The following is a 13,063-nucleotide window of genomic DNA, read 5'->3' as shown; positions in this document are numbered from 1 at the left end:
AAATATTAAATTAGTTACCAATACTTAAGTACAGGGGAACATTTAATTTATAAACCTGGATATACAGCTTGTCTTGGAAAAAAAAATATCTGGACACACTGGTTCTGAACTTCTGCCTGGCAACAATTTCTTGTGGTTGAAAAGTGGTTGCTCCCTTGAACTCAGCAGGTATTCTCCATATCCTGACAGAGCCTGACCAGCCACTTCTTCCATTTATCCTCCCTGCTGGATTGTATAGACATTTGATTTTGTGGTTCTTTGCCTAATAAGGTCCTTTTCAGCCTTTAAGCTTAAGGGATTTTTTATTCTTTTGCTCTCCGATCCTATTCCTGAATGAGGTGAAATGGGCAGGCAAGTAGGTGAAGTACTGAAAACTGAACCCTGTAAGGAGTCAGTGATTTTAAGGTGAGATTTGAAGCCTATTAAAGTAGGTGACATCTCTTTAAGCTATAAATTGCCTCCTGTCAGGAGCTGGGTAGGTAGGCCTTGTTGCAGATTAATCCCAAGAATGTTTCATTAAAATCTCTGCATATCCAGCAGTGGTAGGTGACATCCTGACTTGACTTGACTTTTTCCTGAGGTGACATGCCTGTCCTTTATGCCACAAACTATATCTACAGCTTCTCCCACTTTCAGCCTCAATTATAGGAGTGGCTTGTTGATTTGACTTTAATTCTGAGTTACCTCCTTGAGACTGTGTGCTGGCTGAGGTCTCTGCTTTCTGAAGTCTTGTTAAATGTCTGTCACAGAACTGACAACCTTGGAGGATTTCACACTAAAGAGCAAATCATCTCAGCCTTTGGAGTCCTGACTCAGACAGAAAAAAAGGGCAGACATTACCTCTCATCTGGCAGCCTTTCCCCAAAGAACCTGATTCCCAAGTTTTTTCTCATTTTCCTTATCTGAAATACAAAGGCCCCAGAACGTGATTTTGTTCAAGAATCGGATGTATTGCTGAGTCTGCTCAGTGAAGGGTGGGCTTTGTATTTTACACTGAATAACAACACTGGCAAAAATGATAATAATAATAATAATAATTAATAATAAATGCTTTCTTCCTTGTTTCCTCACTTATTGACTAAGCATCTATTACCAGACACATCATAGACTTACTGTCTTAAGAAAGAGGCTATCTTAGTGTGGGATGCCTCAGAAGCAAATACTGAGACAAGGATTCCAGTGCCAATAGTTTATTTTGGAGGTTCAGGAAACAGAGGAGTAGACAGGAGATATAGGGAAGGGAAGACAATCAGCAAAGGGTGTTCTATTAAGCCAGATGCCATACTAAACAACACAGTGAACTGAAGCTTAAACCTATAAGAGACTGAGAAAATATGTAAAACACACAGCTCAGGATTATTCCTCCCAAGGGAAAGGGAGCTAGGGTATTTATATACCAATTTTAGAGGATCATTGGTTGAGAGCTTCTGGCAGAGGCTGTTAATTCCTTGGCACTTCAGCCTGCTGCATAGTAGCCTTCAGTTTCCAAGAAAAGCTCTCAGAACCTGAGATACAGAAGTTGGCTGAATTCCCTAAAATCATAGAATGAGAGGGATATAGGTGGGGCCCTGAAAATATCTGCTATAGAAAAAAAAACATTAATTAAATATTAACTCAGGAAAACCCATAAAATGACAACAATGATAAGGATTCTAAGGAGAGATGCATTTAGTGGAAATCTGTTCTGGTCAGGTTTATTTTAATAAAAGCTTTACATATGTAATTTATTGAATCTTTTAAAAATCCATGAGATTGAATAACTTGCCAGTATGGGGCAGAGCCAAGACTTGAATCTAGGGTTCTATGTTGGAAACCGATGCTTAGTTGCCTACTTTGTTTTATCCACATATAAACTCATCTTCTTTTGGCAATATGTAGAGTGAAAATAGCAGACAACTGTGGTCAGAGAGAATTAAATAACAATGTAGATACACCCCAAGGGAAACCTTCTTTCAACTGAATGCAAACCTAACCTGCCATCTTTGCATTCCAATTGTATTTTAAAAATAGTGGCTGTGCACATATTACAAAGGTGGAGAGGAGCCAGAGTACTTCCAGGGGAGAAGAAATCATCATTTTTGCCTCTATGTCTTTTCATGAACTCTTAGAGCATATCCCCAACCCCCAAATGCCTAGGAAGCTAATAGAAGTATTTGGCCACAATTCCAAGGATTGCTGATTTTTATTTCATGAGCTGAACACAATTTTTCATGACTGATTATGAACTGGGTTCCAATGTTGTTATTATATAACCAACAAAATATTTGGTAACAATGTATCCAAAGAAGTATAGTGCCAGAGAATTAGGGCCAAGTGGAATGTCATGTTTCATAGTAAAAATAAATCCATCTCTGGACACGGACATTTCAAGAGAACAAAAATTTGGTTTCGATGTTACGCCAAACTGGATAGCTTAATGGACATAAAGGAGATACTTAATGGATTTTTTCCTGGATAAAAAATGATCAGCTAAGAGTTAATTAGAGATTTCAACCCATGGGAAGGGCAGCTTGAAGAGAACCAAGGTCATTCATGCCTGTTTGTCTATGAACAGCTTAGTTGTCTAAATGTTGTACTGCTTGTTTTAAATTCAGCAAGTGTTTACTGTGTGTCCAAGTTTTCCTTAAAGATAACTTATCATCTTACTCAGGTGGTACTGAGGACTTTGAGATTAGCATCAAATGCTCGTTATTTGCAATGTTTTTATTTGAAAGTAGCAAGAAATTATGACTAGTTTTTGACAAGCTGAATCCTACATTCAGCTGTATGATTTTTTAAAAATAGTACATGGGTTAGGCTTGAGAAGACCTAAGTTTGACTGGCTCCCCTATTTGTAGCCTATATGAATTTTAAAAGAGCACTTTCACCTTTAGGCTTTGTTTCTTCATCTGGATGATGGTGAAACTAGGAGGTCTCTAAACTCACTTCCTCTAAAAGTCTGTGAGACATATTTCTTTCCTACCTTTTCCTTCTCTGACTCCCTTAGGCCGTGGTATACAGAATGGACTGCATAAGGAAAAGAAGAGGCCAGGTTGCCTGACGTGGTGATGCAGGTGTGAACTGATGACAATGGGAAAGGATATAAAAGAGAGATCAAAGGGAAGTTTAGAAAGCAGAATCAGATAGCTGGTGTGTATGTGTGTGTGGCTTGAGGGTAGGGAGGTGGGTGGGTGGTACCTTTCCAAAGAGATATGGGAGCCAGGAAGCAAGTTATCTTTAGAAGTAAAGGTGATGTGTTAAGTCCTGGGAGTACATGAGTCTGGCTTTCTTACTAAGCTTCAGGAAAGTCACTCAACCACCAGGAACTTTATTTTCCAGATTTTCTATAAAGTAGAAATAAGATTAGAAAAGAACCTGAGACTCTAGGAAGATGGCGGTGTAGGAGGACGCTGGGCTCACCACGTCCTTCTGATCACTTAGATTCCACCCACACCTGCCTAAATAACCCAGAAAACCACCAGAAGACTAGCAGAACAGATTCTCCAGAGCCAAGTATAGACGAGAAGCCCACGGAAGAGGGTAGGAAGGGCGGAGAGGCGGTGCACATTACACGGACTGGCGGAAGGGAGCCGGGGTGGAGGGGCAGCCCACCAGCCAAGCAGAGCCCCGAGTCTGGCTTACAAAAGCGGAAGGGCAAGAAGGAGTGTGTTAGGACAGCAAATGGGACTTAACATCTGGAAGGTTATAAGCTAACAGCTCTGCTTGGAGAGCAGGAGGGCTGGAGGACAATGGGAGGGAGAGTTGTTGAGCCCCGGACACAGAGCTCAGCTTGGTGGGGAATAAGGTGCTCACCAGCGCCATCTCCCTCGCCCATTCCCCAGCCAAAATCCCAAAGGGAACCAGTTCCTGCCAGGGAACTTGCACTGCGCAAACACCCAAAGCTGTGCTTCAGTGGATCCATCCCTCTGGTGGGTCTGACTCTGTCCCGGTGCCACAGAGCCCCTCCCGAAGCAGATCCCTGAAGGAAAAGCAAAGTGAGCCTGCCCCTCCCCCCCCCCCCCCGTGCACCTTGCCGATCCACCCCAGCTAATATGCCAGATCCCCAGCACCACAAGCCTGGCAGTGTGCAAGTAGCCCAGATGGGCCACGCCACCCCACAGTGAATCCCACCCCTAGGAGAGGGGAAGAGAAGGCACATACCAATGTGACTGTGGCCCCAGCAGTGGGCTGGGGGCAGACATCAGGTCTGACTGTGCCCCGCCCACCAATGCAAGTTATTCAAGACAGCACAGGGGAAGTGCCCCACAGTTCCACACCACTCCAGGGACTATCCAAAATGATGAAACGGAAGAATTCCCCTCAAAAGAATCTTCAGGAAATAGCAACACCTAACAAACTGGTCAAAAATGATTTAAATATAACAGAGAGTGAATTTAGAATAATAGTCATAAAATTAATTGTTGGGCTTGAAAACAGTACAGAGGACTGCAGAGAATCTATTGCTACAGAGATCAAGGGACTAAGGAACAGCCAGGAGGAGTTAAAAAATGCCATTAATGAGCTGCAAAATAAAATGGAGATGAAGACAGCTCGGACTGAAGAGGCAGAGGAGAGAATAGGTGAACTAGAAGGTAAAATTAAGGAAAAAGAAGAAGCTGAGAAAAAGAGAGATAAAAAAATCCAGGAGTGTGAGGGGAAAATTAGAGAACTAAGTGATGCACTAAAGAGAAATAATCTACGCATAATTGGTATTCCAGAGGAGGAAGAGAGAGGGAAAGGTGCTGAAGGTGTACTTGAAGAAATAATAGCTGAGAACTTCCCTGATCTGGGGAAGGAAAAAGGCATTGAAATCCAAGAGGCACAGAGAACTCCCTTCAGACGTAACTTGAATTGATCTTTTGCACGACATATCTTAGTGAAACTGGCAAAATACAAGGATAAAGAGAATATTCTGAAAGCAGCTAGGGATAAACGTGCTCTAACATATAAAGAGAGACTGATAAGACTCGTGACCGATCTCTCTACTGAAACTCGGCAGGCCAGAAAGGAATGGCAGGAAATCTTCAAAATGATGAACAGAAAAATATGCAGCCAAGAATCCTTTATCCAGCAAGTCTGTCATTTAGAATAGAAGGAGAGATAAAAGTCTTCCCAAACAAACAAAAAAAGAAGGAATTCGTCACCACTAAACCAGCCCTACAAGAGATCCTAAGGGGAATCCTGTGACACAAAGTACCAGAGACATCACTACAAGCATGAAACCTACAGACATCACAATGACTCTAAACTCATATCTTTCTATAATAACACTGAATGTAAATGGACTAAATGCGCCAACCAAAAGACATAGGGTATCAGAATGGATAAAAAAAAACAAGACCCATCTATTTGGTGTCTATAAGAGACTCATTTTAGACCTGTGGACACTTTCAGATTGAAAGTGAGGGGATGGAGAGCTATTTATCATGGTACTGGAAGTCAAAAGAGACCTGGAGTAGCCATACTTATATCAGACAAACTAGACTTTCAATTAAAGGCTGTAACAAGAGATGAAGAAGGGCATTATATCATAATTACAGGGTCTATCCATCAGGAAGAGCTAACAATTATAAATGTCTATGCGCCAAATATGGGAACCCCCAAATATATAAAACAATTACTCACAAACATAAGCAACCTTATCAACAAGACAGTGGTAATTGCAGGGGACTTTAACACCCCACTTACAACAATGCATAGATCATCTAGACAGATGGTCAATAAAGAAACAAGGGTCCTGAATGACACATTGGATCAGATGGACTTGACAGTTATATTTAGAACTCTGCATCCGAAAGCAACAGAATATACTTTCTTCTCGAGTGCGCATGGAACATTCTCCAAGATAGATCACATACTGGGTCCAAAACAGCCCTTCATAAGTATACAAAACTTGAAATCATACCATGCATACTTTCAGACCACAATGCTGTGAGGCTTGAAATCAACCACAGGAAAAAGTCGGGAAAACCTCCAAAGGCATGGAGGTTAAAAAACGCCCTACTAAAGAATGAATGGGTCAACCAGGTAATTAGAGAAGAAATTTAAAAATATATGGAAACAAACGAAAATGAAAACACAACAATCCAAACACTTTGGGATGCAGTGAAGACAGTCCTGAGAGGAAAATATATTGCAATCCAGGCCTATCTCAAGAAACAAGAAAAATCCCAAATGCAAAATCTAACAGCACACCTAAAGGAAATAGAAACAGAACAGCAAAGACAGCCTAAACCCAGAAGAAGAAGAGAAATAATAACAATTAGGGCAGAAATAAACAATATAGAACCAAAAAAAAAAAAAACTGTAAAGCAGATCAACGAAACCAAGAGTTAGTTTTTTGAAAAAATAAACAAAATTGATAAATCTCTAGCCAGGCTTCTCAAAAAGAAAAGGGAGATGACCCAAATAGATAATATCATGAATGAAAATGGAATTATTACAACCAATCCCTCAGAGATACAAGCAAGTATCAGGGAATACTGTGAAAAACTATATGCCAACAAACAGGACAACCTGGAAGAAATGGACAAATTCCTAAACACCCACACATTTCCAAAACTCAATCAGGAGGAAATAGAAAGCTTGAACAGACCCATAACCAGTGAAGAAATTGAATCGGTTATCAAAAATCTCCTAACAAATAAGAGTCCAGGACCAGATGACTTCCCAGGGGAGTTCTACCAGACGTTTAAAGCAGAGATAATACCTATCTTTCTCAAGCCATTCCAAGAAATAGAAAGGGAAGGAAAACTTCCAGACTCATTCTCTGAAGCCAGTATTACTTTGATTCCTAAACCAGACAGAGGCCCAGTAAAAAAAGAGAACTACAGTCCAATATCCCTGATGAATATGGACGCAAAAATTCTCAATAAGATACGAGCAAATTGAATTCAACAGCATATGAAAAGAATTATTCACCATGATCAAGTGGGATTCATTCCTGGGATGCAGGGCTGGTTCAACATTTGCAAATCAATCAACGTGATACATCACATTAATAAAAAAAAAAAAGAAAGAACCATATGATCCTGTCAATCGATGCAGAAAAAGCATTTGACAAAATTCAGCATCCTTTCTTAATAAAAACCCTCAAGAAAGTCGGGATAGAAGGAACATACTTAAAGATCATAAAGGCCATTTATGAAAAGCAACAGCTAACATCATCCCCAATGGGGAAAAACTGAGATATTTTTCCCTGAGATCAGGAACATGACAGGGATGTCCACTCTCACAGCTGTTGTTTAACATAGTGTTGGAAGTTCTAGTAGCAGCAATCAGACAACAAAAGGAAATCAAAGGAATCAAAATTGGCAAAGATAAAGTTAAACTTTCACTTTTTGCAGATGACATGATATTATACATGGAAAATCCGATAGACTCCACCAAAAGTCTGCTAGAACTGATACATGAATTCAGCAAAGTCGCAGGATACAAAATCAATGTACAGAAATCGGTTGCACTCTTATACACTAATAGTGAAGCAACAGAAAGACAAATAAAGAAACTGATCCCATTCACAATTGTACCAAGAAGCATAAAATACCTAGGAATAAACCTAACCAAAGATGTAAAAGATCTGTATGCTGAAAACTATAGGAAGCTTATGAAGGAAATTGAAGAAGATATAAAGAAATGGAAAAACATTCCATGCTCATGGATTGGAAGAATAAATATTGTCAAAATGTCAATACTACCCAAAGCTATCTACACATTCAGTGCAATCCCAATCAAAATTGCACCAGATTTCTTCTCGAAACTAGAACAAGCAATCCTAAAATTCATATGGAACCACGAAAGGCCCCGAATAGCCAAAGTAATTTTGAAGAAGAAGACCAAAGCAGGAGGCATCACAATCCCAGGCTTTAGCCTCTACTACAAAGCTGTCATCATCAAGACAGCATGGTACTGGCACAAAAGCAGACACATAGACCAATGGAATAGAATAGAAACCCCAGAACTAGACCCACAAACGTATGGCCAACTAATCTTTGACAAAGAAGGAAAGAATATCCAATGGAAAAAAGACAGTCTCTTTAACAAATGGTGCTGGGAGAACTGGACAGCAAAGTGCAGAAGAATGAAACTAGACCACTTTCTCACGCCATTCACAAAAATAAACTCAAAATGGATAAAGGACCTGAATGTGAGACAGGAAACCATTAAAACCCTAGAGGAGAAAGCAGGAAAAGACCTCTCTGACCTCAGTCGTAGCAATTTCTTACTTGACACATCCCCAAAGGAAAAGGTTGGTTACCTAATTGGCATCTTTTGTGTTTTAGCTTAATTATCACTCCTCAACGAAATCTTCCTTTTCTGACCCAGCCCTATAGACCAGGTTAAGAGCTGCTCTTCTTACTTCCATAGCACCCTGTTATTTCTCTATTATAGCACTGGTTTTAGTATGAAGATTTCTTTGCTTATTTTTTACTCTTTCAGCTTGAAGGTCTGTGATGTCAGGGACTCTCTACTCTGCTCCTTGTTCTTCCCTCAGCACCTAGCACAGGCCAGGAACATAGAAGGAGCTCACTGAATAGCTGTTGAATGGGTAAAGTTTAGTTTCTTCCCAAGGGTAATTGGTTTAAGTATTTTATGGACACCTCAAACTCACCTTGTCCTATACTGATAGAGACCTGAGCCTTCAAGTTTTAGTTGGCTAGGTCTCTCTGTGACTTTCTCCCCTCAACTTCAACTACAGGGGAGCTATAGTCTTTGGGTAAGGTAGTATTGGAAATAAGACAGAATATTTTGGACAGAAAAAATTGCCTCCCCTTTCCTGTGAAATACTGAATGTTGTTTGAGGGGAATGGCAGAGAGTGGTAGTCTCTGACCATTTTCCACCACCAAGAAGGGACTTTTCATTTCTACAACATTCCAGGCCCACTGAGGCAGAGAATGCCAAATGAGATATCTGACCAGAAATGCAGTTTCAACAAATACTTTCCTTTCTTCAGGATTTTTTATTTCATGAAAAGTTGGTCTTAGTTGTGGCTTATGTAGAGGACTTGGGAGTATGTGAAATAGTACCAGTTCTGAAGTTAATCTGAAGTTAATCTAAAGTTAATCTTCCAATAAAACTCTACCAGCAAGTCATGGTGGCCAGCATTTATAAACCAGAATAAACAATTTCCACAATATGTGACACTTGATGAAGATTGCTAGGCACAGTGCAATTGGGATTTTATATGGAGTGTTAATATTTTATGTACATATAAGAACAGCTGATAATTAACATACAAGCAGATCCAAAATTGTGTGTTGAGGCTGAACCAGGAGATTACTTATGTGTGAGGCAGGTCACCCTGTGTTGTGCCTTGATTATTTTCCAAATCCAAATAACCCTCAATGTGTAGATGCATTGGATCTGACACTTGGCCTTGTCTATGTCATAAAAGAGTTTATGAAACACATTAAAGAGATGGCACAATTTTGCTATGTTGTAGATAGCAAAGGCATGGGCAGGGTGATGGGGAAGGATTACCACTACTGATTAGGTTATGAAAGAAAGCTGGCCTATGACATGGTTTACAATTTCTGGTAATTAGGGAATATGTGGGAGTGTTGATCAACTTTGCCTTTCTGAGTAAAATGTAGATGTGTGGGCCTTGTGCCCAGAAGATACAGCTGGTCTCAGTATAATGTAGAACAATTTCCTGTTAACATGGACAACCTGCATTTGAATATGCAGATATAATCTTAATAATAATGATTACAGTTTTTATTCCACCCATCTATTAATTTAATTCATTCAATATTAGATTTTTACTAAATATTAAAATAGCACATGATGATTAACTGTATGCATTAGTCAGCATAGGCTAAGTTAAAAAAAAATGACCCCTAAAATTTCAATTCATTTTAAGTTCATGTCCATCATGGGTTGACTTTGGCTATCCTGCATCATCTTCATTCCAGGACCAAGGCAGAAAGAGCAGCTATTACCTGATGCATGCTGGCTTCATGATCTATTGCAGGCCATGTATTGACACTCAAAACTCTGTTCAGAAGTGGCCACTGTCATATCAGTAGTCAAAGTAAATCACAATGCCCCCAGGTGTCAGTGGAGTGAGATGTCTCATCCTCCTTTAATCCCTCTGTCTGGTAGTAGGAAAGTGAATATTTTGAAAAAATAATACAGTTTACATTAAAGTAAGCAGCAGGAATTTGGATGAAGAATTCTCAATGACAGAAAGATTGGTTTGATGAATGGTTTGACTTATTTCACAGGGAGACTTCATGGAATGTGAAGAACTGAAATAGATCTTCCAAGAAGTGAGTTTTATAAGAAGCATTCCCTTTTTTTTCCCAGAATAGTGGTAACTCCCTGCTCTGACCCCTCCCAGTACTGATTTCCAGGATTTACCCAGAATGGGTTTTGTGGAAGCACAAATATTCTGTTTTCCTTAGTGCATAGCCACAGATAGGGAGCTGAAGACTTTTAAAAACAACTTTTTCCTGAAACTCGCAAGTCAAATGCTGAGTGTGCTACTCTACTGGGATCATATTATTTGCCTCATTTATGCAAAATTTTCATACTTGCAAGCAATTCACTACTACAGGAAGTAAAGTCATGAATTCTTATACTACTAAATTTAATTAAAGTTGCTCATTGCTGATACCCAGTGTAAAACTGTTACACTTTATTAGTCATCCTACAAAAAAGTGATGAGAGCACATGTTGGGATTTTATTTATACTTCATATAAAACAAAGTAGCCAGTATAATTAGACAGTAATTTGTAACTTCCAATGTAAACATTTTAGGAGCAGTAGTATCAAAAGTGAGTGCTAATTAGAGAGATGTTAGAGAAAATATGTAAGTGGTAACAGATTGACAAGCTATACCAAACAGCAGGCTATTTATAACTCCATGCTGTTTTTAAATTCTATTTTGTTTAATAGTCTTTGGACAACTCATAAGAGGGGAGAGCTTCACAACTTGATTTGCAGTTTAATTTCTGTAAATACGGCTAAACCTTGCAGACATGATTGCAATGCAGCTAGCTGTGATAATTAAAAATGTATTATTACCTGGATGACTTCCTGTGTCATTTGAGATTCTAATATCTTTTTTGCTACATCTCCCCAAAGAGAAGATAAATCCAAGCATTATTTAATTATGTTTTTTACAATAAAAGTGGCTTTAATCAGCAACCTCTCAGGAGCTCTTGCCTTGTAGTAATTTATTCAAACAATAAAAAAGTCAAGAAATATTTATGTGAAAGGGAGGGGGTGGTGAGGCTCTTACTTGGGCTCCTGTTGACACTGTGGACACCTAACCTCTAGTTTCATTAGAAAAGGTGAAAATGATTTGGTGCCAATTATATAGACTTCTTTTGGATTTCTCAGAAAAAAAATGTAAAAAATTGTCTTCTTTGGGTAAGGAGAGATGAATCACTCTTTTTTCTTCCTTTCCCTCCCCCATGGTCTTCTTTGACTACTGTTGATAATGCTGCTATAGACATTGAAGTGCGTGTGTCCTTTTGAATTAGTATTTTTGAATTCTTTGTGTAAGTACCTAGTAGTGTAATTGCTGGATCTTAGGGAAGTTCTATTTTTAAATTTTTGAGGAAACTTCATACTGTTTTCCACAGTGGCTACACTAGTTTCCACTTCCACCAACAGTACAAGAGGGTTTCTTTTTCTCCACATCCTCACCAACACCTAATGTTTCTTGAGTCTTTTATTTTGGTCAGTCTGACAGGTGTGAGGTGATATCTCACTGTAGTTTTGATTATACTTCCCTGGTGATCAGTGATGTTGAGCATATATATATATATTTTTTTCAATATATGAAGTTTATTGTCAAATTGGTTTCCATACAACACCCAGTGCTCATCCCAAAAGGTGCCCTCCTCATTGCCCATCACCCACCCTCCCCTCCTTCCCACCCCCCATCAACCCTCAGTTTCTTCTCAGTTTTTAACAGTCTCTTATGTTTTGGCTCCCTCCCTCTCTAACCTCTTTTTTTTTTTCTTCCTTCCCCTTCCCCATGATCTTCTGTTAAGTTTCTCAGGATCCACATAAGAGTGAAACCATATGGTATCTGTCTTTCTCTATATGACTTATTTCACCTAGCATAACACTGTCCAGTTCTATCCATGTTGCTACAAAAGGCCATATTTCATTCTTTCTCATTGCCACGTAGTATTCCATTGTGTATGTAAACCACAATTTCTTTATCCATTCATCCGTTGATGGACATTTAGGCTCTTTCCGTAATTTGGCTATTATTGAGAGTGCTGCTATAAACATTGGGGTACAAGTGCCCCTATGCATCAGCACTCCTGTATCCCTTGGGTAAATTCCTAGCCGTGCTGTTGCTGGGTCATAGGGTAGATCCATTTTTAATTTTTTGAGGAACCTCCACACTGTTTTCCAGAGTGGCTGCACCAGTTTGCATTCCCACCAACAGTGCAAGAGGGTTCCTGTTTCTCCACATCCTCTCCAGCATCTATAGTCTCCTGATTTGTTCATTTTGGCCACTCTGACTGGCGTGAGGTGATATCTGAATGTGGTTTTGATTTGTATTTCCCTGATGAGGTGTGACGTTGAGCATGTTTTCATGTGCCTGTTGGTCATCTGGATGTCTTCTTTAGAAAAGTGTCTATTAATGTCTTCTGCCCATTTCTTCATTGGATTATTTGTTTTTTGGGTGTGGATTTTGGTGAGTTCTTTCTATATTTTGAATACTGCCTTTATCAGAAATGTCATTTGAAATTATCTTCTCCCACTCCACAGATTGCCTTTTAGTTTTATTGATCATTTCCTTCACCGTACAGAAGCTGTTTATTTTGATGAAATATTATTAGTTTATTTTTGCTTATGTTTCTTTAGCCTCAGAAGAAGTATCTAGAAAGAAGTTGCTATTTTTTGATGTCAAAGAGATTACTGCTTGTGTTTTCCTCTAGGATTTTTATGGTTTCAGGTCGCACATTTAGGACATTGATCCATTTTGAGTTTATTTTTGTGTAAGGTATAAGAAAGTGGTCCAGTTTCATTCTTTAATACTTATTCCTCTCAAACTATTTCAAATTTGAAAAGGAAGGAAAACATCCAAATTCATTCTATGAAGCCAGCATTAC

At 39.2% G+C, this 13,063-nt stretch overlaps 1 long non-coding RNA gene across 2 annotated transcripts in view; it reads left to right on the top strand.

Moving 5' to 3' along the window:
• Positions 1 to 3,099, top strand: part of LOC131499492 (uncharacterized) — a 95,408-nt gene extending 92,309 nt beyond the window's left edge. For both annotated transcript variants that reach the window (XR_009255912.1, XR_009255913.1), the window contains one exon: positions 2,987 to 3,099. This is a non-coding gene — a long non-coding RNA (uncharacterized LOC131499492). The remainder of the gene's footprint in view (positions 1 to 2,986) is intronic.
• Positions 3,100 to 13,063: the final 9,964 nt, after the last annotated feature.

This window comes from Neofelis nebulosa, chromosome 17 (assembly GCF_028018385.1).
Source record: "Neofelis nebulosa isolate mNeoNeb1 chromosome 17, mNeoNeb1.pri, whole genome shotgun sequence".
Taxonomy (NCBI): Eukaryota; Metazoa; Chordata; class Mammalia; order Carnivora; family Felidae; genus Neofelis; species Neofelis nebulosa.
The sequence above is the reverse complement of the archived record's forward strand: the minus strand, read 5'-3'. Positions and strand labels throughout refer to the sequence as shown.